Source organism: Mauremys reevesii, linkage group 13 (assembly GCF_016161935.1).
Source record: "Mauremys reevesii isolate NIE-2019 linkage group 13, ASM1616193v1, whole genome shotgun sequence".
Classification (NCBI taxonomy): domain Eukaryota; kingdom Metazoa; phylum Chordata; order Testudines; family Geoemydidae; genus Mauremys; species Mauremys reevesii.
This window is the reverse complement of record NC_052635.1, coordinates 3995576-4012954: the sequence shown is the minus strand read 5'-3', so window position 1 is coordinate 4012954 and position 17379 is coordinate 3995576.

Genomic DNA, 17379 nt, shown 5'->3' with positions numbered 1-17379 from the left:
CATCTTGTCCCACCATTGGTTCCTCTGGTCAGGTGTCAGCTAGGCTAGGTGAACTTCTTAAGCCTTTACAGGTAAAAGAGGCATTAACCCTTAACTCTCTGTTTATGACATGCCCCCCAAATCATAGATAGTGCTGGACCACACTGGCTCGATTTTTTCCTAGAACTTTAAGAAAGAAAGAAAGAAAGAAAGAAAGAAAGAAAGAAAGAAAGAAAGAAAGAAAGAAAGAAAGAAAGAAAGAAAGAAAGAAAGAGGGATGTGTATGTATGAGGATGGACAGTTGTGTATATAGATACCGGGGGACTGAGACATACAGTGGCTAGCGTTCTCCTTGGTTAAATCCCCCAAAACCCACCCTGAAATGCAGCTACCGATTTTGAACTCATTTTATTTTGGATCAAACACAAAAGTCCTGTGTAAGTTACAAGTTAAACGATGGAGAAAATGAGACTCTTCTCCTTCACCAGAGTACAGGTTGACCAGACCTCAGGACACTACAGACCTACACACACACACAAGGAAATCCAGTCCCTGCCACAGGACACGAGTGGAGGATTGAGGGGTACAGGGCTGAGTTCAAGCTCCAGCGTGGGCTGCCCCCTGGGGATGTCCGGGGAAGGACTCTGCCCTCCCTGCTCTGGGATCTGCAGAGCTCAGACCCTTCAGCATCCGTTGTTGCGCCCTCTGAGCTGCCGTGGAACAGGGTCCCTCCAGGTGTCCGGAGAGAGGGCAGGAGCCCAGGAGGGCTGACGATGGAGGGAGGGAGTGAAGAGGATGAAGCAGTGCTGTCCACCTCCTAGGAGCCCAGAGCTGGGCACTCACCGCACCTGTGGGACACAGAGAGCAGAGGGGTTCAGCTGGTGCCGTTGGACCCGGTGTTGGGCTCATGGGCAGCATCCTACACTGGCAGAGCAAGGCCAGAAGGGGCCTTCGGGACCATCTAGCCTGTCCTGCAGCGTAGCCCGGGCCATGGACCAGGCCCAGCCACGCCTGTGTCATGCCAGGATCTCTGCGCTGAGCTGCAGCTCAACTTCCAGACAGAGACACCAGCCTTGTCAAACCGCCTCAGGGAACAGCCACTGCCCAGCGGGTGCCGCACACCAACTCCCTGGGGAGCCACGGCTGTCTAAGCCGATCCTGTTTCTGGTTCCAGGCCCCGGCACCAGGTCCCCGCCACAGAACCGGCTTCACAGGCTCCTGTGGCCCTTGGTGCATCTGGGCCCCACTACGGATCCTCAGTGATCATGGCTGAGTGGTGAGTGATTGACGCTCATTGGTCCTTGAACATTTGTTCTGGCTTCTTAATTAGTGACCATTCCTTTTTGGTCACTGATCATTAATTGCTGATTATTGATAAGTCATTATTATCAGTTGATAATTACTAGCAGCTTATTGATCCTTCATTGTTTAACATTAATTACTGGTCTGTGAGTGTTGATTATTGATAATTAATCACAGATTAATGGCTACTCAGCATTAATTACAGATCACTAGGTACTGGCCAGAAATAGCCAATCCCTGATTATTGATTTCTCAGTGATAAATTATTGGAATTGATAATAGACTCTTGATTCTCATTTATTGATCAGGGCTGAATCAACCTTGATGGGAACTCGCTAATTAGTGATGACGGGTGGTTGATTATTAGTAAATAATCATTCCTGATGATCTCTGATGGATCGTTGGGCAGTGTGAGGAATCAGGGGCGGCAGCAGAGACAATCCCAGGTAACCTGACGCGCGCACCTGGCCTGTAGCTGGCTGCCTCATCGGCTCCGCCCTGGTTGCTGGTCGGGAGACCAGCTCAGAAGCCCAGCAGAAGTTGAGCAGTTGCCCAAAGCATTTCCCCAGGGCTGTGATAGTGGCAGTGGCGGAGCCAGGTTCTGAGAGCAGGGGACGCAAACATAAAAAAGGCACATGCACCCCGGCTCCTCCTCTGGCCACGCCCCCCTTGGCTCCTCCTCCGGCCGCTCCGTGCCCCCCCCCTTTGGCTGGCGCCTCCGGCCGTGCCACGCCCCCGCCCTCCTGGGGTGCGCTCTGCGCTGCTACGGTGCTGACACCCCCTCACCGGGGCCCCCAGGCGGGGGCTGAATGTTCCAGAGCCCGGCGGGGTTCTAGAACGCTGGACGGCAGCCCGGGGCGCTCGAATGCTGGGAGGCTGCGGCTGGCCCCGTCCCAAGACCTGCACCAGCAATGCTAGTGCCCGGAACTCAGCACAGGGCATATTAAACAGAACCCTGCAGTGCCCCACCTGCACCAGTGCCCTGAATGCACCCTGATACTCCCATATACCGACCCTCCTGGATACCCCATGTACCCACCCCCTCCGCATTCACCTGATCCCCCCCAGACCCATCTATTGCCAGGGCCCTGCAGGCACCCGGGTGCCCCTGCACGCACCCTGAAACCCCCACGTGCCCCGGGCCGGGCCGAGCTGCAGTGGGATCCGTGTCCCTTTCAGAGCGGGGCTGGGCTGAGCCGAGCCGGCGGGGGGTGGCTCCGCTCCCCGCTGCAGGCTGATGCCCGAGACTGGGCTGAGAGCCAGGCCTGTCTCCTGCACCAGCTCCGGGCAGGGCTTTGCTGCGGCTCCCCCAGGCCTCCCGGGCCGGGCCACCCCTGGCACCTGCACGGTAGGGGCGGGTTGCATGAGGGCAGGACCCGGTGGGGCCGAGGGCTGAACAGGCCTGGCAGGGTGGTGCGGGGGCTGCTGGAGGGGGAAGCCGGGGAAGGGGTGGCAGAGCCTCAACCCCCTGGGGCTGCAGATGGCTTTGCAAACGCAGCGCCAGAGCGGGCCAGCCCGCTGCCCACGTTACCTCCACCCACTCAGCCTCGGCGCCCAGCTCGGGGGCTTCACCTGCAGCCGGGAGACCAAACCCTGCGCAGGGCGATGCGCTGGAGGCGGCCATGGCCAGCAGCGCCGGCGGGCGGGCAGACTGGGGAGCCCGGGCTGTAGTAAGAGGAGGCCCTGAGATACAAACCTCGCTATCAGAGGCCCGGTATGAGGCCTAAGGCCTGAACTAAAGTAATGGTCAAGGCTTTGCTCACATAAAGCAAAGTGAAGCTGTGAGCCAGAGTCAGGCCCTGCTCACAGGAGCTGGCGAGGAAAGGGCTGATGCTGCAAGAAGAGACGTACCTAAAAGGTGCTGAACACCAGATATCAGAACATTCGCACACTCGTACACTCCACACGGGTAACAAGGAACAGGCCGACCCATCCCAATGACAGGGCCAAAAGGGTAATATGATGGATAGAGTTGTTTTGTTCAAACCAACATGTACAAGGTGAGAGGCGGCACCTTAATACGTAGAGGGGTTGAACCTCAATACGTCAGGAGTGATGTGTAACTTGTTTGTGCCTGTGTATAAGAATGCATCCCTGGGGCGGTGTCTTTGTCTGGCTGAGGGGGCAGTGGAAAGTCCCACCACTGACTGAGCCGAGTCCATTGCCAAGAGGCACTTTCACGTAGTATGCCCTGTAGAGTAACGATCTAGAGGGAACGGCAATTGTGTCCATACGGCAATAAACCTGGCCGACGTACCTTCACACCTTACTAGACTCTGTGGTCATTGGGGGTTCTCGTCGGGTCTGCTGTGTCAACTGTCTGCGCAGAGCTGGGGCAGCACACAGAGGGAACACACGCACGCAGCCGAGTGATATCAACATTGGAGAAAGCAGAGCACCACAGCGGTAGCATCTGACAACACGGGCTACGCCACGCAAAGGCAGGCACCGCCCCCCAGCAGCACGCGGAGCTGGAGCTGATCCAGGAATTGCTAGCGCTGCCGCTTTCCACTTCCTGTGCCTGGCGCCGCCCCGCTCCACCGCAGGGACCAGCCCCTGCCCACCCCCCTTGCCTGCAGGAGTTCAGCACAGGCCGGCAGGCCAAACTTCAGAGAGGAGCGTGGGCCCCGCCCGCTGGCGCCATGGTAACCCCTAACTAAGGCGCCGCTTTTGGAAAATGTGCTAAAGGGAAGCGGCTGCTTCCCCTGCACCCCACTAGCTACGCTCCTGGACAGTGGCTGTGTCGGATTGTTCCTGCCTTGTTCCCGTCCAGCTCCAACCCTGCTCCTGCCTTGTTCCCATCTCAATCCATCCCTGCTTTCGTCTGGCTCCAGCCAGGCTCCTGTCCTGGACCCAGGCTTTCCTTTCTCCAGGTAACCTGGTCCTAAACCTGGGCTCTAATTCCTGACTTTGGTTTGAGCCTCTGACAACCGTAAAATCACAGAGATGTAGGACGAGGAAAGACCTCAAGAAGTCACCTAGTCCCGTCTCCTGCCAGGGGGCAGGACTAAGTAATAACTAGTCCGTCCCTGACAGTTATTTCTCTAACCTGTTCCTAAAAAACTCCAACAATGGAGGCTCCACAACCTCCCTGGGCAATTTGTTCCAGTATTTACCCAGCCTGACAGTTAAGAAGTTTTTTCCAATGTCCAACCTCAACTGCCCTTGCTGCAATCTAAGTCCATTGCTTCTTGTCCTGTCCTCACAGGATAACGAGTACAATTTGTCACCCTCCTTTTTGTCACAACCATTTATGTATTTCAAAAATGTTACCATGTCATTCCCCTGCCCCAGCCACCCCAGTCTTATCTTCTCCAGACTAATCAACCCCAGTTCTTTCAATCTTCCCTCACAGCTCATGTTTTCTAGCCCTTAAATGATTTTAGTCGCTCTCCTATGGCCTTTCTCCAACTTTTCCACATCTTTCCATGAAGGTAGCGGTTGCTGTTACCTTAAGCAGCGTGACGCCGGCGCTGTACAACAGGCTGAGCAGGAAGAGAGCAATGAAGGCAACAAGTGTCCACAGACCGTCAGATTCCTCCTCTCCTCCTTCAGCATCGATGCCTTGGTCCTCACTGCCCAGTGGAGGACCAAGGCATCGATGCTGAAGGAGCCCGGGCTGTAGTAAGGGGAGGCCCTGAGATACAAACCTTGCTATCAGAGGCCCGGTATGAGGCCTAAGGCCTGAACTAAAGTAATGGTCAAGGCTTTGCTCACATAAAGCAAAGTGAAGCTGTGAGCCAGAGTCAGGCCCTGCTCACAGGAGCTGGCGAGGAAAGGGCTGATGCTGCAAGAAGAGACGTACCTAAAAGGTGCTGAACACCAGATATCAGAACATTCGCACACTCGTACACTCCACACGGGTAACAAGGAACAGGCCGACCCATCCCAATGACAGGGCCAAAAGGGTAATATGATGGATAGAGTTGTTTTGTTCAAACCAACATGTACAAGGTGAGAGGGGGCACCTTAATACGTAGAGGGGTTGAACCTCAATACGTCAGGAGTGATGTGTAACTTGTTTGTGCCTGTGTATAAGAATGCATCCCTGGGGCGGTGTCTTTGTCTGGCTGAGGGGGCAGTGGAAAGTCCCACCACTGACTGAGCCGAGTCCATTGCCAAGAGGCACTTTCACGTAGTATGCCCTGTAGAGTAACGATCTAGAGGGAACGGCAATTGTGTCCATACGGCAATAAACCCGGCCGACGTGCCTTGGCACCTTACTAGACTCTGTGGTCATTGGGGGTTCTCGTCGGGTCTGCTGTGTCAACTGTCTGCGCAGAGCTGGGGCAGCACACAGAGGGAACACACGCACGCAGCCGAGTGATATCAACATTGGAGAAAGCAGAGCACCACAGCGGTAGCATCTGACAACACGGGCTACGCCACGCAAAGGCAGGCACTGCCCCCCAGCAGCACGCGGAGCTGGAGCTGATCCAGGAATTGCTAGCGCTGCCGCTTTCCACTTCCTGTGCCTGGCGCCGCCCCGCTCCACCGCAAGGACCAGCCCCTGCCCACCCCCCCTTGCCTGCAGGAGTTCAGCACAGGCCGGCAGGCCAAACTTCAGAGAGGAGCGTGGGCCCCGCCCGCTGGCGCCATGGTAACCCCTAACTAAGGCGCCGCTTTTGGAAAATGTGCTAAAGGGAAGCGGCTGCTTCCCCTGCACCCCACTAGCTACGCTCCTGGACAGTGGCTGTGTCGGATTGTTCCTGCCTTGTTCCCGTCCAGCTCCAACCCTGCTCCTGCCTTGTTCCCATCTCAATCCATCCCTGCTTTCGTCTGGCTCCAGCCAGGCTCCTGTCCTGGACCCAGGCTTTCCTTTCTCCAGGTAACCTGGTCCTAAACCTGGGCTCTAATTCCTGACTTTGGTTTGAGCCTCTGACAACCGTAAAATCACAGAGATGTAGGACGAGGAAACACCTCAAGAAGTCACCTAGTCCCGTCTCCTGCCGGGGGGCAGTACTAAGTAATAACTAGTCCGTCCCTGACAGTTATTTCTCTAACCTGTTCCTAAAAAACTCCAACAATGGAGGCTCCACAACCTCCCTGGGCAATTTGTTCCAGTATTTACCCAGCCTGACAGTTAAGAAGTTTTTTCCAATGTCCAACCTCAACTGCCCTTGCTGCAATCTAAGTCCATTGCTTCTTGTCCTGTCCTCACAGGATAACGAGTACAATTTGTCACCCTCCTTTTTGTCACAACCATTTATGTATTTCAAAAATGTTACCATGTCATTCCCCTGCCCCAGCCACCCCAGTCTTATCTTCTCCAGACTAATCAACCCCAGTTCTTTCAATCTTCCCTCACAGCTCATGTTTTCTAGCCTTTAAATGATTTTAGTCGCTCTCCTATGGCCTTTCTCCAACTTTTCCACATCTTTCCATGAAGGTAGCGGTTGCTGTTACCTTAAGCAGCGTGACGCCGGCGCTGTACAACAGGCTGAGCAGAAAGAGAGCAATGAAGGCAACAAGTGTCCAGAGACCGTCAGATTCCTCCTCTCCTCCTTCAGCATCGATGCCTTGGTCCTCCACTGGGCAGTGAGGAGCTGGGGAGGAGATAAACGGGCCGGTTAGAGAGGCCTCTTCATTAAGCCAAGGAGCTGAGTGGGCACAGCAGGGAGCTCCGGTCTGTGCTTTTGGCAGAAGCTCCAGTCCAGGGCCAGAGACAGAGGGTTCTCTGCCAGGGGAGACCGGGCAGGCTGCAGGTGGAGACTCCCTGTCACAGGCTGCAATTCTCAGAGCAGCCTCGGGGATTTCAGCCCCCAACTTCCATTAAATTTCACACCCTTTGGCTCCTTTGCAAACCCCAGCCAGCGGCACTACACGCCCCTTCCCAAGCATGCCCTCCCCCTCCCTTGGCCAGCCAGGGAACTGGGCTGAGACCTGCCAGTGCAGAACTCAATGGGGCCAGGCACACCCATCAGACAGCAGCATCTTCCCAGTCAATGCCAGCTTGAGCCATGCTGCGACCCGTTCCTGGGCAGCAGAGGCACCAATTCCCCCACCACGAAAAGTCCCTATTTTGGGGACCTGGGGAATTTACCCACAGAGCTGTTCTCAGACCACCCCCAACTCACACCATCCCAGAGGGAGTGTGGTCCAATGAACAGAGCACTAGGATGGGACTCAGGACTCCCATGGGTCTATTCCCAGCTCTGTCATTGACATTGCTGGACCTCAGGCAATTAACGTCCCTGCCCTTTGCCTCGCTTTCCCTTCACACCCTTTCTCTGTTTAAACTCTTCTAGGCAGAGACTGTCTATTACTCTATGTGTGTGCAGCTCCTAGCGCATTAGGGTCCCAAACTCAGTGGAGACCTCTACACACAACTGTAATACACCTAATAATGGGGCCATCTGATGGGAACAACTTTTAAGCTACTACCCACTTGGACTCCATTTCAACCCATGCTCCGAGAAGGGGGAAGATCTGTCGCCTATCGCCACATTTGGGCAACGCCTGCCCAGCCCACCCGCAAGCCCTACAAAAAGGGGGAAAGGCATAGCCGCCCCATCAGCAACACCCTGAGCTGCCCCATATTGTCAGACACTGGAAATAGCAATGATGTCCCTCAACTGATTTCTCACTTAGAGCCACTCTGCCACCGTCACACAGCAGTGACCTCAGTCCCTGTAGGCAGACGTCTCCATGGCCCATTTCTAATTCCTTGAGCCATCTGTATTGTTGTGTCATGGGGACTGAGTAAAGAGCTCTCCCAACTCATTCCACATGGGACACCACTCAGTAGGAGCCTCTGTCACTCACCACCAGCCTGGGCTCCATTGGGGACCCCTTCCCAAGAGTTGGAAGGACTCACAGTCCAGCATTCCCTGAGCCCATCCATGTGTCTTCTCAATGGCACAAACGTCAACTGGGAAATGTCCTGGAGCCTCCTCAACTTAGTACACACCTGGGCAATGAAAGGGCTGGCACCGAGGTACAAGCTGAAATCTTTATTCACCCACCAGTGTGCTATACGCCTGGGCCATAGAGTTTGGTGGTGGATAATTGATGTGACCTTCCTAGCTCTGAAACCTTGACTGGTGTTTTTGTAGATCTTAAGGCAAGAAGGGACCATGACAGCAACGAGCCCGACCTCCTGTATATCACAGGCCAGAGACTCTCACCCAGCTACCCCTCTATGGAGCCCAATGACTTGTCTTTGTTGGGGGCATATCTTCCAGAATGGAGCCCAGGCTGGATGTACAAATCTCGAGATGGAGACTCCACCACTTCCACTAGAAGTTAGTTCCAGTGGTTCCCTTCCAGATTCCGTGCCTGTGGCAGGGTGCGCATACCCGCACTAGCCAGGAAAGGGTTAATCCCCCTCAGACCATGCTAAGCACGCTCCAAATGCTGTGGTATAAAGAAGAGCAGCCCAGCTCACTCTGCACTGACTGCCAAGGAGGAAGGACGTTGCCTGCGGAAGGCGGAGATCTCGAGACACAGACCAGAGATCCATTGCCTACAGCTGACCAGCTGGAGTCCCAGGGAATTACCAAGGAGCCCGGAAACCCCGACGTGACATGGACTGCAGCTTCAGGAAGCCCGGTCAGAAGTGTCCCAGGGACGGGGAGGGAGTGGTATCTCCCACCCGTGTAAGGTCAGCATGTTGCAGTGTTGCAATGAGGGGAGGAAAAGAGTAACAGACTATGCGGAAATGGCAGAGGTGCTTAATGACGTCTGTGATTCGTTTTTCACCAAAAAGGTGGGTGGCGATTGGACGTCAGAGGCTAAAATAGGGAAAGAACAAGTTTTAAATGATTTAGATGTTAGTTAGCTTCAAGTCATCAGGGCCTGATGAAATACATCCTAGGATACTCAAGGAGGAGATATCTGAGCCATTAGCAATTATCTTTGAAAAGTCCTGGACGATGAGAGAGATTCCAGAAGACTGTAAAAGGGCGAATATAGTGCCCATCCATAAAAACGGAAATGAAGACAACCCGGGGAATTATAGACCAATCAGCTTAACTTCTGTAGCTGGAAAGATAATAGAGCAAATTATTTGCAAACATGTAGAAGAAAATAAAGTGATAAGTAACAGCATGGATTTGTCAAGAGCAAATCATGTCAAACCAAACTGACAGCTTTATTTGACAGGGTAGCAAGCCTTGTGGATTGGGGGAAGTGGTAGATGTGGTATATATTGATTTTACTAAGGCTTTTGATACTGTCTCGCATGATCGTCTCATAAACAAACTAGAAAAATGCAACCTAGATGGAGCTACTACAAGATGAATGCAAAACTGGTTGGAAAACCGTTCCCAGAGAGTAGTTATCAGTGGTTCACAGTCACGCTGGAAGGGCATAATGAGTGGGGTCCTGCAGGGATCAGTTCTGGGTCTGGTTCTGTTCAATATCTTCATCAATGATTTAGATCATGGCATAGAGAGCACACTTATAAAGTTTGTAGACAATAGCAAGCTGGAAGGGGTGGCAAGTGCTTTGGAGGATAGGAATAAAGTTCAAAATGATCTGGGCAAACTGGAGAAATGGTCTGAAGTAAATAGGATGAAATTCAATAAGGAAAATGCTAAATACTCCACTTAGGAAGGAACAATCAGTTGCACACATACAAAACGGGCAATGACTGTCTAGAAAGGCGTACTGCAGAAAGGGATCTGGGGGTCATAGTGGATCACAAGTTAATCATGAGTCAGCAGTGTAACACTGTTGCAAAAAAACGAACACCATTCTGGGATGTATTAGCAGGAGTGTTGTAAACAAGACACAAGAAGTCATTCTTTCGATCTACTCCGCACTGATTAGGGCTCAACTAGAGTCTTGTGTCCAGTTCTGGGAACCACATTTCAGGAAAGATGTGGAAAAGTTGGAGCAAGGCCATAGGAGAGCAACAAAAATGCTTAAGTATCAGAGGGGTAGCCGTGTTAGTCTGGTTCTGTAGAAGCAGCAAAGAATCCTGTGGCACCTTATAGACTAACAGATGTTTTGCAGCATGAGCTTTCGTGGGTGAATACCCACTTCTTCGGATGCAAGCAGTGGAAATTTCCAGGGGCAGGTGTATATATATAAGCAAGCAAGAAGCAGGCTAGAGATAACGAGGTTAGATCAATCAGGGAGGATGGGGCCCTGTTCCAGCAGCTGAGGTGTGAAAACCAAGGGAGGAGAAACTGGTTCTGTAATTGGCAAGCCATTCACAGTCTTTGTTTAGTCCTAAACTGATGGTGTTAAATTTGCAAATGAATTGGAGCTCAGCAGTTTCTCTCTGGAGTCTGGTCCTAAAGTTTTTTGCTGGAGGATGGCCACCTTAAAATCTGCTATTGTGTGGCCAGGGAGGTTGAAGTGTTCTCCTACAGGTTTTTGTATATTGCCATTCCTAATGTCTGATTTGTGTCCATTTATCCTTTTCCTTAGAGACTGTCCAGTTTGGCCGATGTACATAGCAGAGGGGCATTGCTGGCATATGATGGCATATATTACATTGGTGGACGTGCAGGTGAATGAACCGGTGATGGTGTGGCTGATCTGGTTAGGTCCTGTGATGGTGTTGCTGGTGTAGATATGTGGGCAGAGTTGGCATCGAGGTTTGTTGCATGGGTTGGTTCCTGAGCTAGAGTTACTATGGTGCGGTGTGCAGTTGCTGGTGAGAATATGCTTCAGGTTGGCAGGTTGTCTGTGGGCGAGGACTGGCCTGCCACCCAAGGCCTGTGAAAGTGTGGGATCATTGTCCAGGATGGGTTGTAGATCCCTGATGATGCGGTGGAGGGTTTGAGCTGGGGACTGTATGTGATGGCCAGTGGAGTCCTGTTGGTTTCTTTCTTGGGCTTGTCTTGCAGTAGGAGGCTTCTGGGTACACATCTGGCTCTGTTGATCTGTTTCCTTATTTCCTCATGTGGGTACTGTAGTCTTGAGAATGCTTGGTGGAGATTTTCTAAGTGTTGGTCTCTGTCTGCGGGGTTAGAGCAGATACGGTTGTACCTCAGTGCTTGGCTGTAGACAATGGATCTTGTGGTGTGCCCGGGATGGAAGCTGGAGGCATGAAGGTAGGCATAGCGGTCTGTAGGTTTTCGGTATAGGGTGGTGTTAATGTGACCACCACTTATTTGCACCGTGGTGTCTAGGAAGTGGACCTCCGTGTAGATAGGTCCAGGCTGAGGTTGATGGAGCGGTGGAAGCTGTTGAAATCATGGTGGAATTTTTCTAGAGTCTCCTTCCCATGGGTCCAGATGATGAAGATGTCATCAATGTAGCGTAGGTAGAGAAGGGGCGTGAGTGGACAGGAGCTGAGGAAGCGTTGTTCCAGGTCAGCCATAAAAATATTGGCATATTGTGGGGCCATGCGGTGCCCATAGCGGTGCCACTGATCTGGAGATATATATTGTCATTAAATTTGAAATAGTTGTGTGTGAGGATAAAGGCACAGAGCTCAGCAACCAGTTGTGCTGTGGCATCATCAGGGATACTGTTCCTGACAGCTTGTATTCCATCAGTGTGTGGGATGTTTGTGTAGAGAGCCTCTACATCCATGGTGGCTAGGATGGTGTTCTCTGGAAGGTCACCAATGCATTGTAGTTTCCTCAGGAAATCAGTGGTGTCACGGAGATAGCTGGGAGTGCTGGTAACATAGGGTCTGAGTAGGAGTCCACATATCCAGACAGTCCTTCAGTGAGAGTTCCAATGCCAGAGATGATGGGGCGTCCAGGATTACCAGGTTTGTGGATCTTAGGTAGTAGATAGAATAACCCTGGTCGAGGTTCTAAGGGTATGTTGATTTGTTCCGGTGTTAGTGTAGGGAGTGTCCTGAGTAGATGGTGCAGTTTCTAGTGTATTCCTCAGTGGGATCTGAGGGAAGTAGCTTGTAAAATTTGGTATTGGAGAGTTGTCTGATGGCCTCCTTTTGGTAGTCAGACCTGTTCATGATGACAACAGCACCTCCTTTATCAGCCTCTTTGATTATAATGTCAGGATGGTTTCTGAGGCTGTGGATGGCATTGCGTTCTGCACGACTTAGGTTGTGAGGCAAGCGATGTTGTTTTTCCACAATTTCTGCCTGTGCACGTCGGCGGAAGCATTCAATGTATAGGTCCAAACTGTCATTTCGACCCTCAGGAGGAGTCCATGTGGAGTTCTTCTTCTTGTGCTGTTGGTGGGAGGGTAACTGTGTATCAGTGCGCTGTTCAGTGTTGTCCTGGAAGTATTCTTTGAGTCGGAGACGGCGAAAGTAGGCTTCCAGATCGCCGCAGAACTGTATCATGTTGGTGGGGGTGGCAGGGCAGAAAGAGAGTCCCTGAGATAGGACAGACTGTTCTTCTGGGCTGAGTGTGTGGCTGGATAGATTGACGATATTGCTGGGTGGGTTAGGGGTATCACGGTTGTGGCCCCATGTGGCAGGTAGGAGTTTAGACAGCTTACAGTCCTTTTTCCTTTTTAGAGAGGTGAAGTGGGTAATGTAGATCTCCTGTCTTATTTTAGTGAAGTCCGTTTGTATGGAAGTTTGGTTATTGATGAGAGTCTCTAGGTTGGAGAGCTCTTTTTTGATGTTTTCCTGTTTGCTGTATAGTATGCTGATCAGGTGGTTCCTCAGTTTCTTAGATAGAGTATGGCATAATCTCTCACTGTGGTCTGTGTAGTATGTAGATAGCAGTGGATTTTTTACCTTTAGTCCATTAGGTATGATGTCCATCCGTTTACATTTGGAAAGGAAGATGATATCCGTCTGTATTTGTGCAAGTTTCTTCATGAGGTTGATGGATTTCCACTCCATACGGCTAAATGCAGTGCCTTGCATGGTGTCAAGTATCAGAGGGGTAGCCGTGTTAGTCTGGTTCTGTAGAAGCAGCAAAGAATCCTGTGGCACCTTATAGACTAACAGATGTTTTGCAGCATGAGCTTTCGTGGGTGAATACCCACTTCTTCGGATGCAAGCAGTGGAAATTTCCAGGGGCAGGTGTATATATATAAGCAAGCAAGAAGCAGGCTAGAGATAACGAGGTTAGATCAATCAGGGAGGATGGGGCCCTGTTCCAGCAGCTGAGGTGTGAAAACCAAGGGAGGAGAAACTGGTTCTGTAATTGGCAAGCCATTCACAGTCTTTGTTTAGTCCTAAACTGATGGTGTTAAATTTGCAAATGAATTGGAGCTCAGCAGTTTCTCTCTGGGTCTGGTCCTAAAGTTTTTTTGCTGGAGGATGGCCACCTTAAAATCTGCTATTGTGTGGCCAGGGAGGTTGAAGTGTTCTCCTACAGGTTTTTGTATATTGCCATTCCTAATGTCTGATTTGTGTCCATTTATCCTTTTCCTTAGAGACTGTCCAGTTTGGCCGATGTACATAGCAGAGGGGCATTGCTGGCATATGATGGCATATATTACATTGGTGGACGTGCAGGTGAATGAACCGGTGATGGTGTGGCTGATCTGGTTAGGTCCTGTGATGGTGTTGCTGGTGTAGATATGTGGGCAGAGTTGGCATCGAGGTTTGTTGCATGGGTTGGTTCCTGAGCTAGAGTTACTATGGTGCGGTGTGCAGTTGCTGGTGAGAATATGCTTCAGGTTGGCAGGTTGTCTGTGGGCGAGGACTGGCCTGCCACCCAAGGCCTGTGAAAGTGTGGGATCATTGTCCAGGATGGGTTGTAGATCCCTGATGATGCGGTGGAGGGGTTTGAGCTGGGGACTGTATGTGATGGCCAGTGGAGTCCTGTTGGTTTCTTTCTTGGGCTTGTCTTGCAGTAGGAGGCTTCTGGGTACACATCTGGCTCTGTTGATCTGTTTCCTTATTTCCTCATGTGGGTACTGTAGTCTTGAGAATGCTTGGTGGAGATTTTCTAAGTGTTGGTCTCTGTCTGCGGGGTTAGAGCAGATACGGTTGTACCTCAGTGCTTGGCTGTAGACAATGGATCTTGTGGTGTGCCCGGGATGGAAGCTGGAGGCATGAAGGTAGGCATAGCGGTCTGTAGGTTTTCGGTATAGGGTGGTGTTAATGTGACCACCACTTATTTGCACCGTGGTGTCTAGGAAGTGGACCTCCCGTGTAGATAGGTCCAGGCTGAGGTTGATGGAGCGGTGGAAGCTGTTGAAATCATGGTGGAATTTTTCTAGAGTCTCCTTCCCATGGGTCCAGATGATGAAGATGTCATCAATGTAGCGTAGGTAGAGAAGGGGCGTGAGTGGACAGGAGCTGAGGAAGCGTTGTTCCAGGTCAGCCATAAAAATATTGGCATATTGTGGGGCCATGCGGGTGCCCATAGCGGTGCCACTGATCTGGAGATATATATTGTCATTAAATTTGAAATAGTTGTGTGTGAAACTCTAGAAAACATGATCCATGAGGGAAGATTAAAAACTGGGTTTGCTTAGTCTGGAAAAGAGAAGGCTGAGAGGGGACATGATAACCCTTTTCAATAACATAAAATGTTGTTACAAGGAGGAGGGAGAAAAATTGTTCTCCTTAACCTCTGAGGATAGGACAAGAAGCAATAATGTTTAGTCCTGCCATGAGTGTGGGGACTGGACTAGATGAGCTCTCGAGGTCCCTTCCAGACCTTTGAGTCTATGATTCTATGACTCCGCACTGACCCAGGGGTGGACCACTCCACCACTGCTAGGGCCCTGGGTCAAGACCCGGTGGAGTCGGGTGGACCCGTGTCCCCCTACCCTGGCCATCACCCCCTCTGGTGATGGCCCCTGGGTTTGGCCATTACACTACCCTCCCCTGCATTTGAGGGCCTCTCTATTCACCCTGGCTGCTAGGCCACGCTCCCCTGCACTCAAGGGCCGCTATGGTCATTCTAACCCCTAGGAAACAAACTCCTGCACTTGAGGGCTGTTATACTGACCGTGGGCACTAGGCCACACCGCTCTGTGCTCATGGGTGGCCATATTGTCTCGGCCCATTAGGCCACACAGCCCAGAATCCAAGGGCTGCCACTTAGACTCTGGCAATTGGGCCGCATTGTGGTGAGGCCCAGGACAGTCCGGCAGACGGAATCTGCAGTGTCAGCACAACCCTGACCCACCCCGCAGTGCTTTATTCTACATTTGTATCTGCCCAGCCATGGGCTCCTCTCAAGTCTCTCTATACTAAGTTACAGACCTTTACTGCCTGGTACTTTCTCCCCATGGAGGTACTTATACATATCCATGAAACCACCTCCTGAATGTCTCTTTCAGCCAATTCGTCTCCTCCTGTCTCTCACTGGAAGCCATTTTCTCCAGCCCTCTAATCATTTTTCTAGCTCGCTTTTGCACCTCCTCCAATTTTTCAACCTTCTTTTGAATATTGGACAAGAGAACGGCCACACTTCATGGGACCAATGGTCCAGCTACCCCAGTATCCTGTCTTCCAACAGTGGTTGATGCCAGAGGTATCAGAGGGAATAACCAGATCAGGGCAATTATTGAGTCATCCATCTGCTGTCGTACACAACCAGCCTATGACAGGCAGAGCCTTAGGGACAACAAGAGCTTAGGGCTCCATCCATGACCATCTTGGCTAATAACCTTTCATAGACTTATCCTCCATGAACTTATCTAATTCTTCTTTGAACCCAACTATATTTCTAGCCATCACAACATCCCCTGACCACTAGTTCCACAGGTTGACTCTGTTGTGGGAAGAAATACTTCCTTGTGTTTGTTTTAAACCAGCTGCCATTTAATTTCATTGGGTGACCCCTGGTTCTTGTGTTATGTGAAGGGGGAATGTAGCAGGGTGGACCCCTGCTCCTTCCCTGAAGGGGTTAAAATAGCCCTGGGAAGGGACTTTAGGCTGGGCTGATTGGGGAAGTGGCTGCAGCTGGGGCCACGCCCGAAACTGAGCAACAGGGCCTTATGAGAAGGCCAGGGAAGCCAGAAGCCAAGACAGTCTCTCTCTGTTTGTAGAGGGAGATGGGCTTGGCTGCAGGGAGCTAAACAAGGTACCTAGGATGAAGCAGGGCTGGGGAAAGGCTGAGGAGCTGGGGAGCTCCAGCCTGGAAGGCCCCAGGCTGCAGCCTAGCTATAGGCCAAGAGGTACTGGGGGTTGCAAGGGGCAACCCAGGGGTAGGCAAAGGCAGCAGGTCCAAACCCCTTTGCCTGTGATGAGTGGCTGATACTGCAGCCTGCCCCAGGACGTGGGGCTAGACAATGACCGGCAGTAGCCAATACTGAGGCAAAGTGAAGATAGTGGGGTGGGGGTTCCCCTGGGAGGGGGAAACCCAGTTGAAGGGGCACCGGGGTCCTGGGAGGGACACGGGCAGTAGCAGACAGGTGGATCACCATCCTGCAGAGGGCGCTCCAGGGCTGGAATAAGCTAATTCCCAAGGTCGACCAGCAGGAGGCGCCGCAGGGGTGAGTCCGACCCGTCTACAGGAAAATAACACTTCCTTATTTATTTTCTCCACACCAATCCTACGGTATTCAAGCTGTGGACATACCATGGATTTATACAGTGGCATTATGAGATTTACTGTCTTATTATCTGTTCCTTTCCTAATGGTTTCTACCACTGTTACCTTTTCTGACTGTCACTGCATGTTGCCTCCAGAACTGAATGCTGCTCCAGTATCAGTCTCCCTAACCCTGAACACAGAGGTGAAATCACTTCCCCTGCACCCCACCCCGTGTTCATACATCCAGGGATCAAGCTGGTGGGAATGGAGGCTCCTAACTCAGTCTCACCCGTCGCCTAGCTCCCAGCAGACATAACACCAGATTCCTGGGGGCTCTGACTCTCACCTAATGTGGTCCGGTGAGGATGCATCTTCGAGGAGTTCTGATGCCAGACTGGCTAGGGCTACATTGCTAGACAGGTGCAATGGTTAAGAAACAAGTCTTGGAGATGGGGGATCGGGGCTCTATTTCCACCTCTCCCACTGACCTGCAGTGTGACCAGAGACAAGCCACTTAGGCTGGGGTCTTTCAAGGACTCTGAGGAAATGAGGTGACAGTGAAATAAACTCACAATTGCAGTGGGAGTTGGGTGTCTCACTCCATTTTAGTGTTCCAATTTTAATCCCTTTGTGCCAAAATATCCCCTCCCAGCCTCTCTCTGCTTAGACTATCAGCTCCTTGGTTCCAGGACGTTTGCTCTACGTGTGTTCATGTAGTGCCCATCCAATGGGGCCCTAACCTCAGTCAGGACATCTAGGAGCTGCAGTA